At 42.7% G+C, this 16,987-nt stretch overlaps 1 long non-coding RNA gene across 2 annotated transcripts in view; it reads left to right on the top strand.

The window, feature by feature from the left end:
- The window catches only part of LOC139584427 (uncharacterized), a 74,997-nt gene that overhangs the window by 5,970 nt on the left and 52,040 nt on the right, over positions 1 to 16,987 (top strand). The gene's annotated exons all lie outside the window — the stretch shown is intronic.

The raw sequence follows: 16,987 nt of genomic DNA, 5'->3' as shown, positions 1-16,987 counted from the left end.
GTGTCCACTTATGATGATTTCAGCAAAATAAGAATTACTAATGCCATAATCACAAATTGATATTCAATGTATCTGATATGATAAAATGCTAGCCCACCCAACATACAGTGCCTTCAGAAAGTATTCACACCCCTTGACCTTTTCCAGATTTTGTGTTACAGCCTGCATTTAAAATTGATTAAATTGCAATGTTTGGTTACTGGCGTGTGGAATTATGTTTTTCAAAATGTCCTTTCTTTGCGAGGCATTGGAAAACCTCCCTGGTCTTTGTTTGAGTCGGCGTTACAGATCATTGTATGTGTGGGGAACTTTGTTTGAGTTACCTTACAGATCATTGTATGTGTGGGGAACGTAACAGTGCAATAATAGTGTTCAACATTCTTTTTGAATGACTACCTCATCTATGTACCTCACACATACAATGATCTGTAAGATCCCTGAGTTGAGCAGTGAATTTCAAACGCCGATTCAAACAAAGACCAGGGAGGTCTACCTATTGGTAGACAAGTAAAAAAATAAAAAAGCAGACATTGAATATCCCTTTAAGTATGGTGAAGTTATTAATTACACTTTGGATGGTGTATCTATACACCCAGTCACTACAAAGATACAGACGTCCTTCCTAACTCAGTTTCTGGAGAGGAAGGAAACCGCTCAGGGATTTCACCAGTTAAATGGCTGTAATAAGAGGATGAATCAACGCTGTAGGTACTCCACAATACTAACCTAATTGACAGAGTGAAAAGAAGGAAGGCTGTACATTCCGTACAAATTCCAAAACATGCATCCTGTTTGCAGCAAGGCACTAAAGTAATACTGCAAAAAATGTGGCAAAGTAATACAATTTTTACACACACATTATTGAGTACCAATCTCCATATTTTCAAGCATAGTGGTGGCTGCAACATGTGGGTGCTTGTAATCGTTGGACTGGGGAGTTTCTTTCAGGATTTTTTTTTTTTTTTACAGAATGGCGCTAAGCACAGTCAAAATCGTAGAGGAAAAACCTGGTTCAGTCTGCTTTCCACCAGACACTGGGAGATGAATTAACCTTTCAGCAGGACAATAACCTAATAAAACAGGCCACATGTATACAGGAGTTGCTTACCAAGAAGACAGTGACTGTTCCTGAGTGGCCGAGTTACAGTCTTTACTTAAATCTGCTTGAAAATATATGGCAAGACTTGAAAATGGTTGTATTTGACAGAGCTTGCTTTTTTTTTTAAGAATAAAGGGCAAATATTGTACAATCCAGGTGTGCAAAGCTCTTAGAGACTTACCCAGAAAGACTCACAGCTTTAATCGCTGCCCAAGGTGATTCTAACATGTATTGACTCAGGAGGGGGAATACTTACAGTATGTAAATAAGATATTTTTGTATTTCATTTTCAATACATTTTCAATAAATCTAAACATTATGGGGTGTTTCATTATGGGGTGTTGAGGTGGGTTTATTTAATACATTTTGAATTCCGTTTGTAACACAATCTGAAATAAGTCAACGGGTATGAATACTTTTTCAAGACACTAAGAGCTGCTGTAGCATCTGCCATCTCTGATGCGCTTATACTCGCCTGAGGTTGGCAAATCAACAGACTAACACTTTCCACTTAAAACTATGCAGCAGAGTTTTTGTATAATTTCAGCCAGTAGTGTTTAGTAGTAGAGCTCATGAGCCAAAATGGTGGCGACGCGTCATTCAGGGCAGGTGGGGCATAGCATTTTCAGTTAATAAAGCCACATATAAACATGGTCTCTTTTTTGCTTTCTTGAGTAAGGCAGCTCCACAATGCAGGTGTTTCAGCCTGGCTCAGTGCTTTCTGTGGTGGTGGGGCAGCCAGCAGAAAATACGTAGCATAGGGATTGGTAATGTTCTCTAGTTGCTCAGTGTTCTGTTACTCATAGGGACGTCACCGCAAAATCTACGGGTAGAGCTTGAAAATTGAAGCCCCTTGGGTGCTGCCATACTCTAAAGTGCCTTTGGAAAGTATTCAGACCCCTTGGCTTTTACGATATTTTGTTTGGTTACAGCCTTATTCTAAAATTGATTAAATAGTTTGGTTTTTCCCCTCATCAATCTACACACAATACCCCATAATGACAAAGTAAAAACTGTTTTCAGAAATGTTGGCTAATTTACATAAGTATTCAGACCCTTTACTCAGTACTTTGTTAAAGCACCTTTGGCAACGATTACAGACTCAAGTCTTCTTGGGTATGACACTACAAGCTTGGCACACCTGTATTTGGGGAGTTTCTCCCATTCTTCTCTGCAGATCCTCTCAAGCTTTTTCAAGTTGGATGAGGAGCGTTGCTGCACAGCTATTTTCAGGTCTCTCCAGAGACATTCAATCAGGTTTAAGTACGGTTTCTGACTGGGCCACTCAAGGACATTCAGAGACTTTTCACAAAGCCACTCCTGCTACAGTGGGGAGAATAAGTATTTGATACACTGCCGATTTTGCAGGTTTTCCTACTTACAAAGCATGTAGAGGTCTGTAATTTTTATCATAGGTACACTTCAATTAATTACTTAAAAATCATACAATGTGATTTTCTGGATTTTAGATTCCGTCTCTCACAGTTGAAGTGTACCTATGATAAAAATGACAGACCTCTACATGCTTTGTAAGTAGGAAAACCTGCAAAATCGGCAGTGTATCAAATACTTGTTCTCCACACTGTATGTTTTGGCTGTGTTCTTAGGGTCGTTGTCCTGTTGGAAGGTGAGCTTTCGCCCCAGTCTGAGGTCCTGAGGTTTTCATCAAGGATCTCTCTGTACTTTTCTCCGTTCATCTATGCCTCGATCCGACTAGTCACCCAGTCCATGCCGCTGAAAAACATCGCCACCACCATGCTTCACCGTAGGGATGGTGCCAGGTTTCCTCCAGACGTGACCCTTGGCATTCAGGCCAAAGAGTTCAATCTTGGTTTCATCAGACCAGAGAATCTTGTTTTTCATGTTCTCAGAGTCTTTAGGCGCCTTTTGGCAAACTTCAAGCGGGCTGTCATGTGCCTTTTACTGAGGAGTGGCTTCCGTTTGGCCACTCTACCATAAAGTCCTGATTGGTGGAGTGCTGCAGAGATGGTTGTACTTCTGGAAGGTTCTCCCATCTCCACAGAGGAACTCTATAGCTCTGTCAGAGTGACCATCAGGTTCTTGGTCACCTCCCTGTCCAAGGCCCTTCTCCCCCAATTGCTCAGTTTGGCCCAGCTCTAGGAATAATCTTGGTGATTCCAAACTTCTTCCATTTTTAAGAATTATGGAGGCCACTGAGTTCTTCGGGACCTTTAATGCTGCAGAAATGTTTTGATACCCTTCCCCAGATCTGCCCCTCGACACAATCCTGTCTCGGAGCTCTACGGACAATTCCTTCGACCTTATGGCTTGGTTTTTGCTCTGAAATGTACTGTCAACTGTGGGACCTTATATGGACAGGTGTGTGGCTTTCCAAATCATGTCCAATAAATTGTATTTACCACAGGTGGACTCTAATCAAGTTGTAGAAACCTCTCAAGGATGATCAATGGAAACAGGATGCACCTGAGCTCATGTTCGAGCCTCATAGTAAAGGGTCTGAATACCTATGTAAATAAGGTGTATCTTTATTTATATGCATGTGTAAACATTACTAAAAAACTGTTTTCGCTTTGTCATTATGGGATATTGTATGTAGATTGCTGAGGATTTGTTTTTATTGAATCCATTTTTGAATAAGGCTGTAATGTAACAAAAGTCAGTCAAGGAGTCAAAGGGTCTGAATACTTTCCGAATGCACTTTATCCCATGCAAATAAAAACTTGCACTGGCATTCAGTCCACATGCAATCCAAAGTAAATGGTGAATGTTTCCAACATGAGATTCTCTCTAGCTGATGTGTTCCCCACAGAGAGTAAAGAAAAATAAGCATTTTTTAGTATGATGCTTATTCTCCCTGTCAGTAATGATCCTGTCTATCTCTCTAAGGGTCCCAAGAGGTTTGTAATGGTTACACAGTCAGTACACAGTTCTGAACCTTAATCAAAGACAGTGCTGCTTGGTAATGTTTTGCCTTGTATCATGCTTTCCCACATTGGATTTACTCTAGACATAGATCTTAGAAGCTAATTAACCATGATGTATTCAGCTATAGATTGCACTGACCTGTCTGTTCCATTGTTATTTATAGATTTACTCTAATGACTCTTTTGCTGTTGCACAGTTGATCGTGTAGGCAGTTAAATAGCAGAGGGACATATTCCCCCTAAAGTATTGTGAAACTGTCTGCAACAGTGATAGCCAGCAAGCAATGTCTCCTTCAGCTACCAAATGAAGGCATTAGCAATTCCCCAATTCTTCTGAACCAGCACAACCCTCTCTCCCATTTCCATAATTCCCTCGCATCTTTCTTTTTCACGCTTCCACCACTATCTTACATCAGTGTGAATCAGAATACTAAATTATGACATTCTCTGGAACTTCAAAGGACATTAGCCGAAATTCCGTATGGAGAGATGACCCTTTGCTCAGTGCTTTGTGAGACATACTTTGGGCGGGAGAGTCGAGCTTGTAACAGCGTGGACAGTGAAAGGACACTGTGTGTGTGTGCACGTCTGTGCCTGTATATTCTCTTAACTGTACATCTTTATAGCGTATGTGAGAGTAATTTGCTCAACTAAGGAAATTCCACCATATGATGCTGCTTGGTATGCATCCGTCAGTGAATAGCTAATGAGAAACAGAAATGACATGTACATATGCATCATATATTCTCTCAAGTTTTTATCTGCACAATCTACACCATGAATAGAACATGGCAACCCAATTTAGATCTCTGTCATTGTCTATTTGGAAGACCCATTTGCGACCAAGCTTTAACTTCCTGACTGATGTCTTGAGATGTTGCTTCAATATATCCACGTAATTTTCCTACCTCATGATGCAATCTATTTTGTGAAGTGCACCAGTCCCTCCTGCAGCAAAGCACCCCCACAACATGATGCTGCCACCCCAGTTCTTCATGGTTGGGATGGTGTTCTTCGGCTTGCAAGCCTCCCCTTTTACTCCAAACATATCAATGGTCATTATGGCCAAAGAGTTCTATTTGGTTTCATCAGACCAGAGGATATTTCTCAAAAAAGTATGATCTTTGTCCCCATGTGCAGTTGCAAACCGTAGTCTGGCTTTTTTCTGGCGGTTTTTGAGCAGTGGCTTCTTCCTTGCTGAGTGGCCTTTCAGGATATGCTGATATAGGACTCGTTTTACTGTGGATATAGATAATTTTGTACCTGTTTCCTCCAGCATCTTCACAAGGTCCTTTACTGTTGTTCTGGGATTGATTTGCACTTTTCGCACCAAAGTACGTTCATCTCTAGGAAACAGAACGTGTCTCCTTCCTGAGCAGTATGGCGGCTGCGTGGTCCCATGGTGTTTATACTTGCGTACTATTGTTTGTACAGATGAACGTGGTGCCTTCAGGTGTTTGGAAATTGCTCCCAAGGATGAACCAGACTTGTGGAGGTCTACAATTGTTCTTCTGAGGTCTTGGCTGATTTCTTTTGATTTTCCCATGATGTCAAGCAAAGAGGCACAGAGTTTGAAGGTAGGCCTTGAAATACATCCACAGGTACACCTCCAATTGACTCAAATTATGTCAATTAGCCTATCAGAAGCTTCAAAAGCCATGACATCATTTTCTGGAATTTTCCAAGCTGTTTAAAGGCACAGTCAACTTAGTGTATGTAAACTTCTGAACCACTGGATTTGTGATACAGTGAAATAATCTGTCTATCAACAATTTTTGGAAAAATTACTTGTCATGCACAAAGTAGATGTCCTAACCGACTTGCCAAAACTATAGTTTGTTGACAAGAAATGTGTGGAGTGGTTGAAAAACGAGTTTTAATGACTCCAACCTAAGTGTATGTAAACTTCAGACTTCAACTGTACCCCTGAATCTGATGATCCCTCAAAGCTTGTGATTCTGATTTACTTTGTTTAAAGAAAATTCTCCTCCATCAGATGCTGTCTGTTTAGTGGTGGGAATGTTGTTAAATATAACAGGCAGCCACAATCTCTTGATCCCCTGAAGATGTCCCTCTGAAAGACAATTGGAAGAATAGGACAAATGCACTGCTATGTGTCTGTTTTTAGGCCCAATGACCCCAATAACATGAAGAGAGACTTTTATATGGGAAAATTGCCTTGACAGGAAAAAGTATATTCTACTTGAATAAGTTGTCTCTCTTTGTTGATATTGTTTTATGTTTTAAATCAAGTTTCTTCTGTTCGATATCTGGTGACTACAATGAAACTGTAAATAGAAGAGACTGAACGAGATCAACGGCAGGGAGTGATAAGTTGTTTTGTGATCCAAAATAAGGAGATGAGAGCCATGCTGTGAGTCGAGATTAGCGTGGATGTATCCTTTAATGGAGATGGATGGAGTAAACACTGGCAGACTGACTCTGAAGTGCTTTCTGTTTCTTATTGGGATGCTGCTGTCTGTTCCCTGGATGCCAGACCACACAGTCATCTTGGTCAAAAGCACATGGCTGGATAATCCTATTGGTATCTGATTCCATAGTCTGTCTGGTCAACATCTGGGCTGTATGTGGATGTTGCATTAAGACCAGCTTCAGAATCAGCTCTTGACTCTTATAGACTGTTTACTGTAGAGGAGACCATACTCAAGAGTATGTGTAGCTGGTTCTTATTAATAACAGATAAGATGTTCTAAAACCTGCTGAGAGTAAAACAAAATGGAACAAGTAAGACAGTCTTACAAGAAAGCTAATAAACACTGATAAAGTCATTGATGGATCAATTATTTTATATTGGCAAACATTGTTCTTCCTCAGCAATCTAAGAACCAGCTGCAACTGGCCCCATAAACCTGTGTGCCTTGTGCAGCCCAGAGGGGTATTCATGGTACAGTAGGTTAGCTAAGTGAACAGGGGTCCCAGGGGAGGTCCTGTAGCTGTTCTCCCCCACCGCACCGCAATGTGCTCTCCGTCAGTCCCTGGGCTCTGGAGGAGCTCTGTGGCCCTCCCAGTTCCTCATTGAGGATCCATCCAGAGTTCTGAAACCTTGAATAATTCAACTACTTCCCCTCAACGTATTTACATGACCCATTTTAGTGGGAGCCCCATTTCAACACCTATTATGACTTTTCTTGTTGTTGAAAAAAGACACCCCCTTTTGCTCTTTAGAGTGCTGAAATGCTTTGCCTAATTAGATTGCCCTCCAAGAAATTCTATCTCGACCCACCAATGTTTTTGTTTTGTTATCGTCCTCAACTCCAAAAGATCACAAACAAGCATATAGTTCAATGTGCAACGGGGTCAGACGATAGCAAGACATTATTGTGATGTAGGCAGGGCAGTTATCTGCTAATAGTCAATGTGTGAATCCCTCGATGATACAGTTGTGTTTGCAGACTAAGTGACCTCATTTGCTGCTCTTTCAACTAAGTGCTGCTCGCTGGTGGAATAATCTAAATTTTGCCCCTGATCCAGGCTGGCTGTAAATCACAGCACTGTAGATAGCAGAAGCTCCATACGGCCGCTCCTCTGATTGCCGTCGATTTAGATGACAGCATGAAAGTGGGCCACACTTCCTCTTCCTGCCGTAATGAGCTGAGAGTCAGACTGGCTAATGAGGAACCATAAAGATCAGAGCACTCCATAGAGTAAACCAGGCCTAATGGGGCGTGGTAGTGTATAGAGGTGAAACGGATGTCTGCGATTTAAGTAATAAACAAATTACTTAAATAATAAAGTAATCTACGTTTACGTTATGTATTATTCTTAAGTTATTCAAACAAATAGTGGGCAATTTATTTAAGGAAGGATCTGTAACACAATTCACCCTTCCCAATCTGAAATGGGTTTCTCCAACAGTCCTGGTGTGTGGAGCCGGTTGTTGTTAATAACTTTTGAATGAAGAGAGAGAAATCACAGAAAACAGTGTGATTCCTGGGGCTCTATTTGGATAAACCCCTTGTCTACCAGTTTAATTTGAGTGCAGAAGAGGAGAAAAACTAAAGTACTTAATGAGAACACCCTGGGAGTCTAGACTAGTCCACCGTAACATTAAGAGAACACCCTGGGTGTCTAGACTAGTCCACCGTAACATTAAGAGAACACCCTGGGAGTCTAGACTAGTCCACCGTAACATTAAGAGAACACCCTGGGTGTCTAGACTAGTCCACCGTAACATTAAGAGAACACCCTGGGAGTCTAGACTAGTCCACCGTAACATTAAGAGAACACCCTGGGAGTCTAGACTAGTCCACCGTAACATTAAGAGAACACCCTGGGAGTCTAGACTAGTCCACCGTAACATTAAGAGGACACCCTGGGAGTCTAGACTAGTCCACCGTAACATTAAGAGAACACCCTGGGAGTCTAGACTAGTCCACCGTAACATTAAGAGAACACCCTGGGAGTCTAGACTAGTCCACCGTAACATTAAGAGAACACCCTGGGAGTCTAGACTAGTCCACCGTAACATTAAGAGAACACCCTGGGAGTCTAGACTAGTCCACCGTAACATTAAGAGAACACCCTGGGAGTCTAGACTAGTCCACCGTAACATTAAGAGAACACCCTGGGAGTCTAGACTAGTCCACCGTAACATTAAGAGAACACCCTGGGTGTCTAGACTAGTCCACCGTAACATTAAGAGAACACCCTGGGAGTCTAGACTAGTCCACCGTAACATTAAGAGAACACCCTGGGTGTCTAGACTAGTCCACCGTAACATTAAGAGAACACCCTGGGTGTCTAGACTAGTCCACCGTAACATTAAGAGGACACCCTGGGAGTCTAGACTTGTCCACCGTAACATTAAGAGAACACCCTGGGAGTCTAGACTATGTCCACCGTAACATTAAGAGAACACCCTGGGAGTCTAGACTTGTCCACCGTAACATTAAGAGAACACCCTGGGAGTCTAGACTAGTCCACCGTAACATTAAGAGAACACCCTGGGAGTCTAGACTAGTCCACCGTAACATTAAGAGAACACCCTGGGTGTCTAGACTAGTCCACCGTAACATTAAGAGAACACCCTGGGAGTCTAGACTAGTCCACCGTAACATTAAGAGAACACCCTGGGAGTCTAGACTAGTCCACCGTAACATTAAGAGAACACCCTGGGAGTCTAGACTAGTCCACCGTAACATTAAGAGAACACCCTGGGAGTCTAGACTTGTCCACCGTAACATTAAGAGAACACCCTGGGAGTCTAGACTAGTCCACCGTAACATTAAGAGAACACCCTGGGAGTCTAGACTAGTCCACCGTAACATTAAGAGAACACCCTGGGAGTCTAGACTAGTCCACCGTAACATTAAGAGAACACCCTGGGAGTCTAGACTAGTCCACCGTAACATTAAGAGAACACCCTGGGAGTCTAGACTAGTCCACCGTAACATTAAGAGGACACCCTGGGAGTCTAGACTAGTCCACCGTAACATTAAGAGAACACCCTGGGAGTCTAGACTAGTCCACCGTAACATTAAGAGAACACCCTGGGAGTCTAGACTAGTCCACCGTAACATTAAGAGAACACCCTGGGTGTCTAGACTAGTCCACCGTAACATTAAGAGGACACCCTGGGAGTCTAGACTTGTCCACCGTAACATTAAGAGAACACCCTGGGAGTCTAGACTTGTCCACCGTAACATTAAGAGAACACCCTGGGAGTCTAGACTTGTCCACCGTAACATTAAGAGAACACCCTGGGAGTCTAGACTAGTCCACCGTAACATTAAGAGAACACCCTGGGAGTCTAGACTAGTCCACCGTAACATTAAGAGAACACCCTGGGTGTCTAGACTAGTCCACCGTAACATTAAGAGAACACCCTGGGTGTCTAGACTAGTCCACCGTAACATTAAGAGAACACCCTGGGAGTCTAGACTAGTCCACCGTAACATTAAGAGAACACCCTGGGAGTCTAGACTTAGCTCCACCGTAACATTAAGAGAACACCCTGGGAGTCTAGACTAGTCCACCGTAACATTAAGAGAACACCCTGGGAGTCTAGACTAGTCCACCGTAACATTAAGAGAACACCCTGGGTGTCTAGACTAGTCCACCGTAACATTAAGAGAACACCCTGGGTGTCTAGACTAGTCCACCGTAACATTAAGAGAACACCCTGGGAGTCTAGACTAGTCCACCGTAACATTAAGAGAACACCCTGGGTGTCTAGACTAGTCCACCGTAACATTAAGAGAACACCCTGGGAGTCTAGACTAGTCCACCGTAACATTAAGAGAACACCCTGGGTGTCTAGACTAGTCCACCGTAACATTAAGAGAACACCCTGGGTGTCTAGACTAGTCCACCGTAACATTAAGAGAACACCCTGGGAGTCTAGACTAGTCCACCGTAACATTAAGAGAACACCCTGGGAGTCTAGACTAGTCCACCGTAACATTAAGAGAACACCCTGGGAGTCTAGACTAGTCCACCGTAACATTATGAGTCTGCGCTTTTTAGGGACCCCAGATCATTACATTTTAGTCCAGGGAAGGGTCTTGAGTTTGACAGTCGAGACCATCATTCTTTTGAAGTTGAGCCTTTGTAGCCCAGTAGCTATCAATTAAAACAGTTTTTCTATCAAACAGTAACAGTTTGTCTGTAAAGACACATGTAGTGTCTTGTGCTAGCAGATTGAGTATCACTGAGATATGAAGATGGGAAGTAGTGGATGTTAAGGTGTTGCTTCTTGTTTGAAAGGACCCAGCTAAGAAGCACAGATATGTACAGGGAATGTGGTCAAAGAGACTTGGTTAAGTAGTGTGTAAGAGAGAGTTCATACTTAAAAGCCAAGCCTTTGGCAGTGTTGTGGATGGAAAATAGAACATGTGGATTGCAATCTAAGTAGCCATTTAGGTCAGGCTTTACCAAGGGGACGGTGTGTGTGAAGCACATCAGAGGACCACATCAGAACATACAGTACGGTGGTCAGCTGCTCAGCTATGCAATGTGTGAGAGGTCTATTTGTGTGTTTTTGCGTGTGTGCGCAAATGTGTCATATATTTGTAAAGACAGGCTGGGATAGCAAGCCAGGTGTGAATCAAGAGGTCACATTAGTCATGAGTGCAGTACATTTTTTTTGTGTTGAAAAGGTAACATGCAAGTCACATAAGTCTGGCAGATGCCAAGAGACACAAGCAATGGACATTAGAGCGGTGGACATGTGTCCTTTGGTCTGGAGTCCAAATTGGAGATTTGGTTCTAACCACCGTGTCTTTGTGAGATGCGTTGTGGGTGAACGGATGATCTCCGCATGTGTATTTCCCACCATAAAGCATGGAAGAGGACGTGTTATGGTGTGGGGGTGCTTTGCTGGTGACACTGTCAGTGATTTATTTAGAAATCAAGGCACACTTAACCAGCATGGCTACCACAGCATTCTGCAGCGATACGCCATTCCATACGGTTTGAGCTTAGTCAAATCAAATTGTATTTGTCAAATGTGCCAAATACAACAGATGTCGACCTTACAGTGAAATGCTTAGTTAAAAGCCCTTAACCAACAATGCAGTTTTAAGAAAATACAAAAAAAAAGTAAGAGATAAGAAAAACAAATAATTAAGGAGCAAGAGTAAATAACAATAGCAGGGCTATATACAGGGGGTACCGGTTCAGAGTCAATGTGCGGGGGCACCAGTGTCGAGGTAATTATGTACATGCAGGTAGGTTTATTAAAGTGTCTATGCATAGATAATAACAGAGAGTAGCAGCAGTGTAGGGGGGGGGGGAGGTGTTCGTCGGAGGGCATAGCGGGATTTCTTATAAGCTTCCGGGTTTGAGTCCCGCTCCTTGAAAGTGGCAGCTCTGCCCTTTAGCTCGGTGAGAATGTTGCATGTAATCCATGGCTTCTGGTTGGGGTATGTACATACGGTCACTGTGCGGACGACGTCCTCAATGCTCTTATTGATAAAGCCAGTGACTGATGTGGTGTACTCCTCAATGTCATCGGAAGAATCACGGAACATGTTCCAGTCTGTGCTAGCAAAACATACCATACATAAAATCATTAATATCTGCACCAATTTTCAATATAAATCCACAAGATAGAGGAATGAGGCCAGGTGTGTCATTGCGCATGAATGAACAATGAAGACACGGAACTCTTGTTTAGGGACAAACAAATGATCCTACCGAGACTAGCCAACCACACCACACTCCAATGAATAATTGCACTATTGTTTTCAAGTGAGTACAATTCTACTCTAGGCTGTAAACTGTAGTGAAAATGTAATTTCAATAATAATAATGGCGCAAAAGCCCGTTATTTGAATGTTTCATTCCATTTGGATCAGTAGTGGGTCTACTCTCAACAGATAAGAAGGCACAGTAGCAGGCCAGTCTGGACGTATTTTTACTTTGATACTGATGTGCTTTCTGTTGCCGATCATCATTCTCCCAAGTCGTCTGATATACTGTAATGTGGCCACAGAGGCCTATGCTCCCAGCAGGCCCAGTTATTCAGGAAAGCATAACACTGCATTCTGCCTCCTTTCTGAACCAAGCGGCTATTCCTCGACTTAGAACCTAACGTTTCAATATACCCTAAATATTTGTCGTTTAACTTTTAAAATACTGTATATTACTTTGATGTGTGGCATAAGTCCAACTATTCACAATGTTTTAGGCTACTTCAAAAGTCTCCTGTAGGCTACCTGCACATGTTCATCCACTCCACTCTATTATAATTCCAGCATCCAAAGCAACGGCCATTCAATTAATGGAAAGAGACATCTGCTACAAAACACCAAAAAGTTTTATGACATTAGGAGATTGTCAAACCAAGTCTTCAATACTGAGTAGGAAGGGATGGAGTAGGGAGGGATGTATTTTCTGTTTGTTGAGAATGACATACTATATATACTTGATTGTGGTGTTGAAAACTCAAACCATGATGATAAGGGCTCCAAGTTGGGAATCTGTATATATAGTTATGCGTTGCTTATTGGCTCAGGTCTCCCAACATATCACCTGGCTCTGAGCAGACTGCATCCTGGGAGCGTCTCAGGTCTCCCAACATATCACCTGGCTCTGAGCAGACTGCATCCTGGGAGCGCCTCACGTCTCCCAACATATTACCTGGCTCTGAGCAGACTGCATCCTGGCAGCGCCTCACGTCTCCCAACATATCACCTGGCTCTGAGCAGACTGCATCCTGGGAGCGTCTCAGGTCTCCCAACATATCACCTGGCTCTGAGCAGACTGCATCCTGGGAGCGCCTCACGTCTCCCAACATATCACCTGGCTCTGAGCAGACTGCATCCTGGGAGCGCCTCACGTCTCCCAACATATCACCTGGCTCTGAGCAGACTGCATCCTGGGAGCGCCTCACGTCTCCCAACATATCACCTGGCTCTGAGCAGACTGCATCCTGGGAGCGCCTCACGTCTCCCAACATATCACCTGGCTCTGAGCAGACTGCATCCTGGGGGCGTCTCAGGTCTCCCAACATATCACCTGGCTCTGAGCAGACTGCATCCTGGGAGCGCCTCACGTCTCCCAACATATCACCTGGCTCTGAGCAGACTGCATCCTGGGAGCGCCTCACGTCTCCCAACATATCACCTGGCTCTTCCTGTCTGCTGGGGGATTGTCATCCACATTCCCTCTGTTGCTCTGACTCACCATTAGGCAAACCAAGACGGACCAGGGGAGGGAAAAGAGCTAGATAGATTCAATTCTATTTTCATTAAAGTAAGATTAGACCGAAGGGTAAAGAGTGGGATGAAAAGACACGTTCATGCACGGATAAAATGCTTTGTCCGTACTCCCTCCTTGCCTCCATTTCCCTGTTCTAAAGAGCGGGTCCCCTCTACTCTCTGGTGGTGGCTGTGCTGTTAAGAAGCAGTCATGAGAGCAAACCCATTTTGACACTGCTTTGCACTTCAGAGCAATCCTGCTGTTTTAAACAATTTATTTTTCGAACTAATTACTGGAGCATAGGGGCTGGATGCTGTACGTGATTAGTAAGAATGCAGGCACACCACAGACGCCAACCCACGTCAGTTCTTGCACGACTACATTCCAGAAAATGCCAGGTCTTACAATGCCTGGATAGGTATTAATATATCATCTAACTACATCATGTGACATAACAATCTGATGCCTGACTGCACAGTCGATGACGTGGCATGCAACCATTGGTTATTGCAATGCAACTCCTGCACATCTAGTTGTTGAGGAACTCTATCATTAATTGAGCTCTCCATCTGGCTGCTGGTGGGGTCCCCTTCTCCTCATCAGAGTTCACCTGATGACTTCCTGCTGACTGCACAGTGCTGGGTGATTGATGTGATTTCCCTGAGGGAGGGGAGTGGTTCTAAATCTGGCTCCAGCACTGCAGATGGAAGTGTCCTGTGTCGTGTTCCCATCAGCAGCCCAGTGTGCAGCTCCAACACTATGATTGGAGCACTCCCCACTGGCCTTCAATCACACCAAACACATTGCGTATTTTTTAATCTTCCATCCCCCTGCCTCAACCTCATTACTGTTTATTTATTTTAAAAAATTACATTTAGGGGGTAGGTCAGCTTTAGCACTGCAGATAGATTGTGGCTTCCATCAATGTAATTGTTTGCATCATTTCCAATCCCCCATATTTTCTTAAACGTGTTAAATATATTTTCCTTTATTATTTCCCCCTAAACCTACCACCCCTACCCTAATTGGAGTAAAGTAATGGACAACAACACTTAGACTTCTACTTATACATTTTACGGGCACGGTACATTTGACCTTTGTTATCCCTCTTTTCCTTTAGTCCAACCCTTCAGCTACCCTCAACACCTCCCATCTATCTCTGAAAACTATCCCGTTTTGATTTTTACTTGCCATATGCAGTACCAGTAAAAAGTTGACACACCTACTCATTCAAGGGTTTTTCTTTATTTGTATTATTTTCTACATTGTAGTGAAGACATCACAACTATGAAATAACTGATATGGAATAATGTAGTAACCAAAACAGTGTCAAAATCAAAATATATTTGAGATTCTTCAAAGTAGCCACCCTTTGCCTTGATGGCAACTTTGCACACTCTTGGTTCCCACATATGCTAAGCACCTGTTGGCTGCTTTTCCTTCACTCTGCGGTCCAACTCATCCCAAACCATCTCAGTTGGGTTGAGGTCGGGTGATTGTGGAGGCCAGGTCATCTGATGCAGCACTACATCACTATGCTTCTTGGTCAAATATCCCGTACACAGCCTGGAGGTGTGTTGGGTCATTGTCCTGTTGACAGATAATCGTTCCACTAAGCGCAAACCAGATGGGATGGCGTATCGCTGCAGAATGCTGTGGTGGCCATGCTGGTTAAGTGTGCCTTGAATTCAAAATAAATCACAGACAGTGTCACCAGAAAAGCACCCCCACACCATCACACCTCCTCCTCCATACTTCACGGTGGGAACCACACATGCGGAGATCTGTTCACCTACTTTGCGGTGGACAGATTTCCACCGGTCTAATGTCTATTGCTCGTGTTTTTTGGCCCAAGCAAGTCTCTTCTTCTTATTGGTGTCCTTTTGTAGTGGTTTCTTTGCAGCAATTAGACCATGAAGGCCTGATTCATGCCGTCTCCTCTGAACAGTTGATGTTGTGATGTTTCTTTTACTTGAAATCTGTGAAGCATTTATTTGGGCTGCAATTTCTGAGGCTGGTAACTCTAATGAACGTATCCTCTGCAACAGAGGTAACTCTGGGTCTTCCTTTCCTGTGGCGGTCCTCATGAGAGCCAGTTTCATCATAGCGCTTGGTTTTTGTGACTACACTTGAAGAAACCTTAAAAGTTCCTGACATTTTCCTAATTGACTAACCTTCATGTCTTAAAGTAATGATGGACTGTCATTTCTCTTTGCTTATTTGAGCTGTTCTTGCCATAATATGGACTTGGTCTTATACCAAATAGGGCTATCTTCTGTATACCACCCCTACCTTGTCACAACCCAACTGATTGGCTCAAACACATTAAGAAGGAAAGAAATTCCACAAATTAACTTTTCACAAAGTACACCTGTTAATTGAACTGTATTCCAGGTGACTACCTCATGAAGCTGGTTGAGAGAATGCCAAGAGTGTGCAAAGCTGTCATCAAGGCAAAGGGTGGCTATTTTGAAGAATGTAAAATCTAAAATATATTTTCCTTTGTTTAACACTTTTTTTGGGCTACTACATGATTCCATATGTGTTATTTCATAGTTGTGATGTCTTCAATATTATTCTACAGTGTAGAAAATAGTACAAATAAATGAAAACCCGTGAATGACTAGGTGTGTCCACATTTTTGACTGGTACTGTATTTTTCAACTGGCTGTGAGGTTTCACAAAAGTTCTGAACCTTTCTATTCTCATAGTTCCTACAGATTCTACATTTAAAAAATCTAGATTTTTACTAAGAGTATTATTGATTGATTGACTATGGCTTTTCAAATCACCCAGCAGTGCTATTTGCAGAGTTAGTAAACTGTGACCCAAAACAAGCTACATCATATGGGCAGTATCAAAACAAGTGAGCTAATAAGTCTCTCTTCACAGCAAAATCTGCAGAGCTGGGATGATTGTATTCCCCATAAACACAACATACTATCGGTTGCAAATATTTTGTATAATCATTTAAATAATAAAACTCAAAGTTTTGAATCAGGTGTTGTTTTGTGTATTTGTATTTATTAAGTATCCCCATTTAGCTGCTTTGTATCAGTTCATAAACCATGTGCCATGGAATCAGCACATCGAAAAAAATCTCTTCCCAACTATTTAGCAACCTATATGGCACAGCCGTAAATTTGTAGGTCTTTAAATGGAACTGGTATACTTTTTATTTATCACATTATTATTATTATTATTATTATTATTAATAAACATTTGTTTTTAATGTAGGGTAAGGATCTTGTCTGTCGACCATCTCCCCCTTCGATTTACCTCCATTTTTGCGGTAATGCTATAATCAGTTGGTTGTAAT

The sequence above is a fragment of the Salvelinus alpinus genome, chromosome 9 (genome assembly GCF_045679555.1).
Source record: "Salvelinus alpinus chromosome 9, SLU_Salpinus.1, whole genome shotgun sequence".
In the NCBI taxonomy this organism is placed as follows: Eukaryota; Metazoa; Chordata; class Actinopteri; order Salmoniformes; family Salmonidae; genus Salvelinus; species Salvelinus alpinus.
The sequence above is the reverse complement of the archived record's forward strand: the minus strand, read 5'-3'. Positions and strand labels throughout refer to the sequence as shown.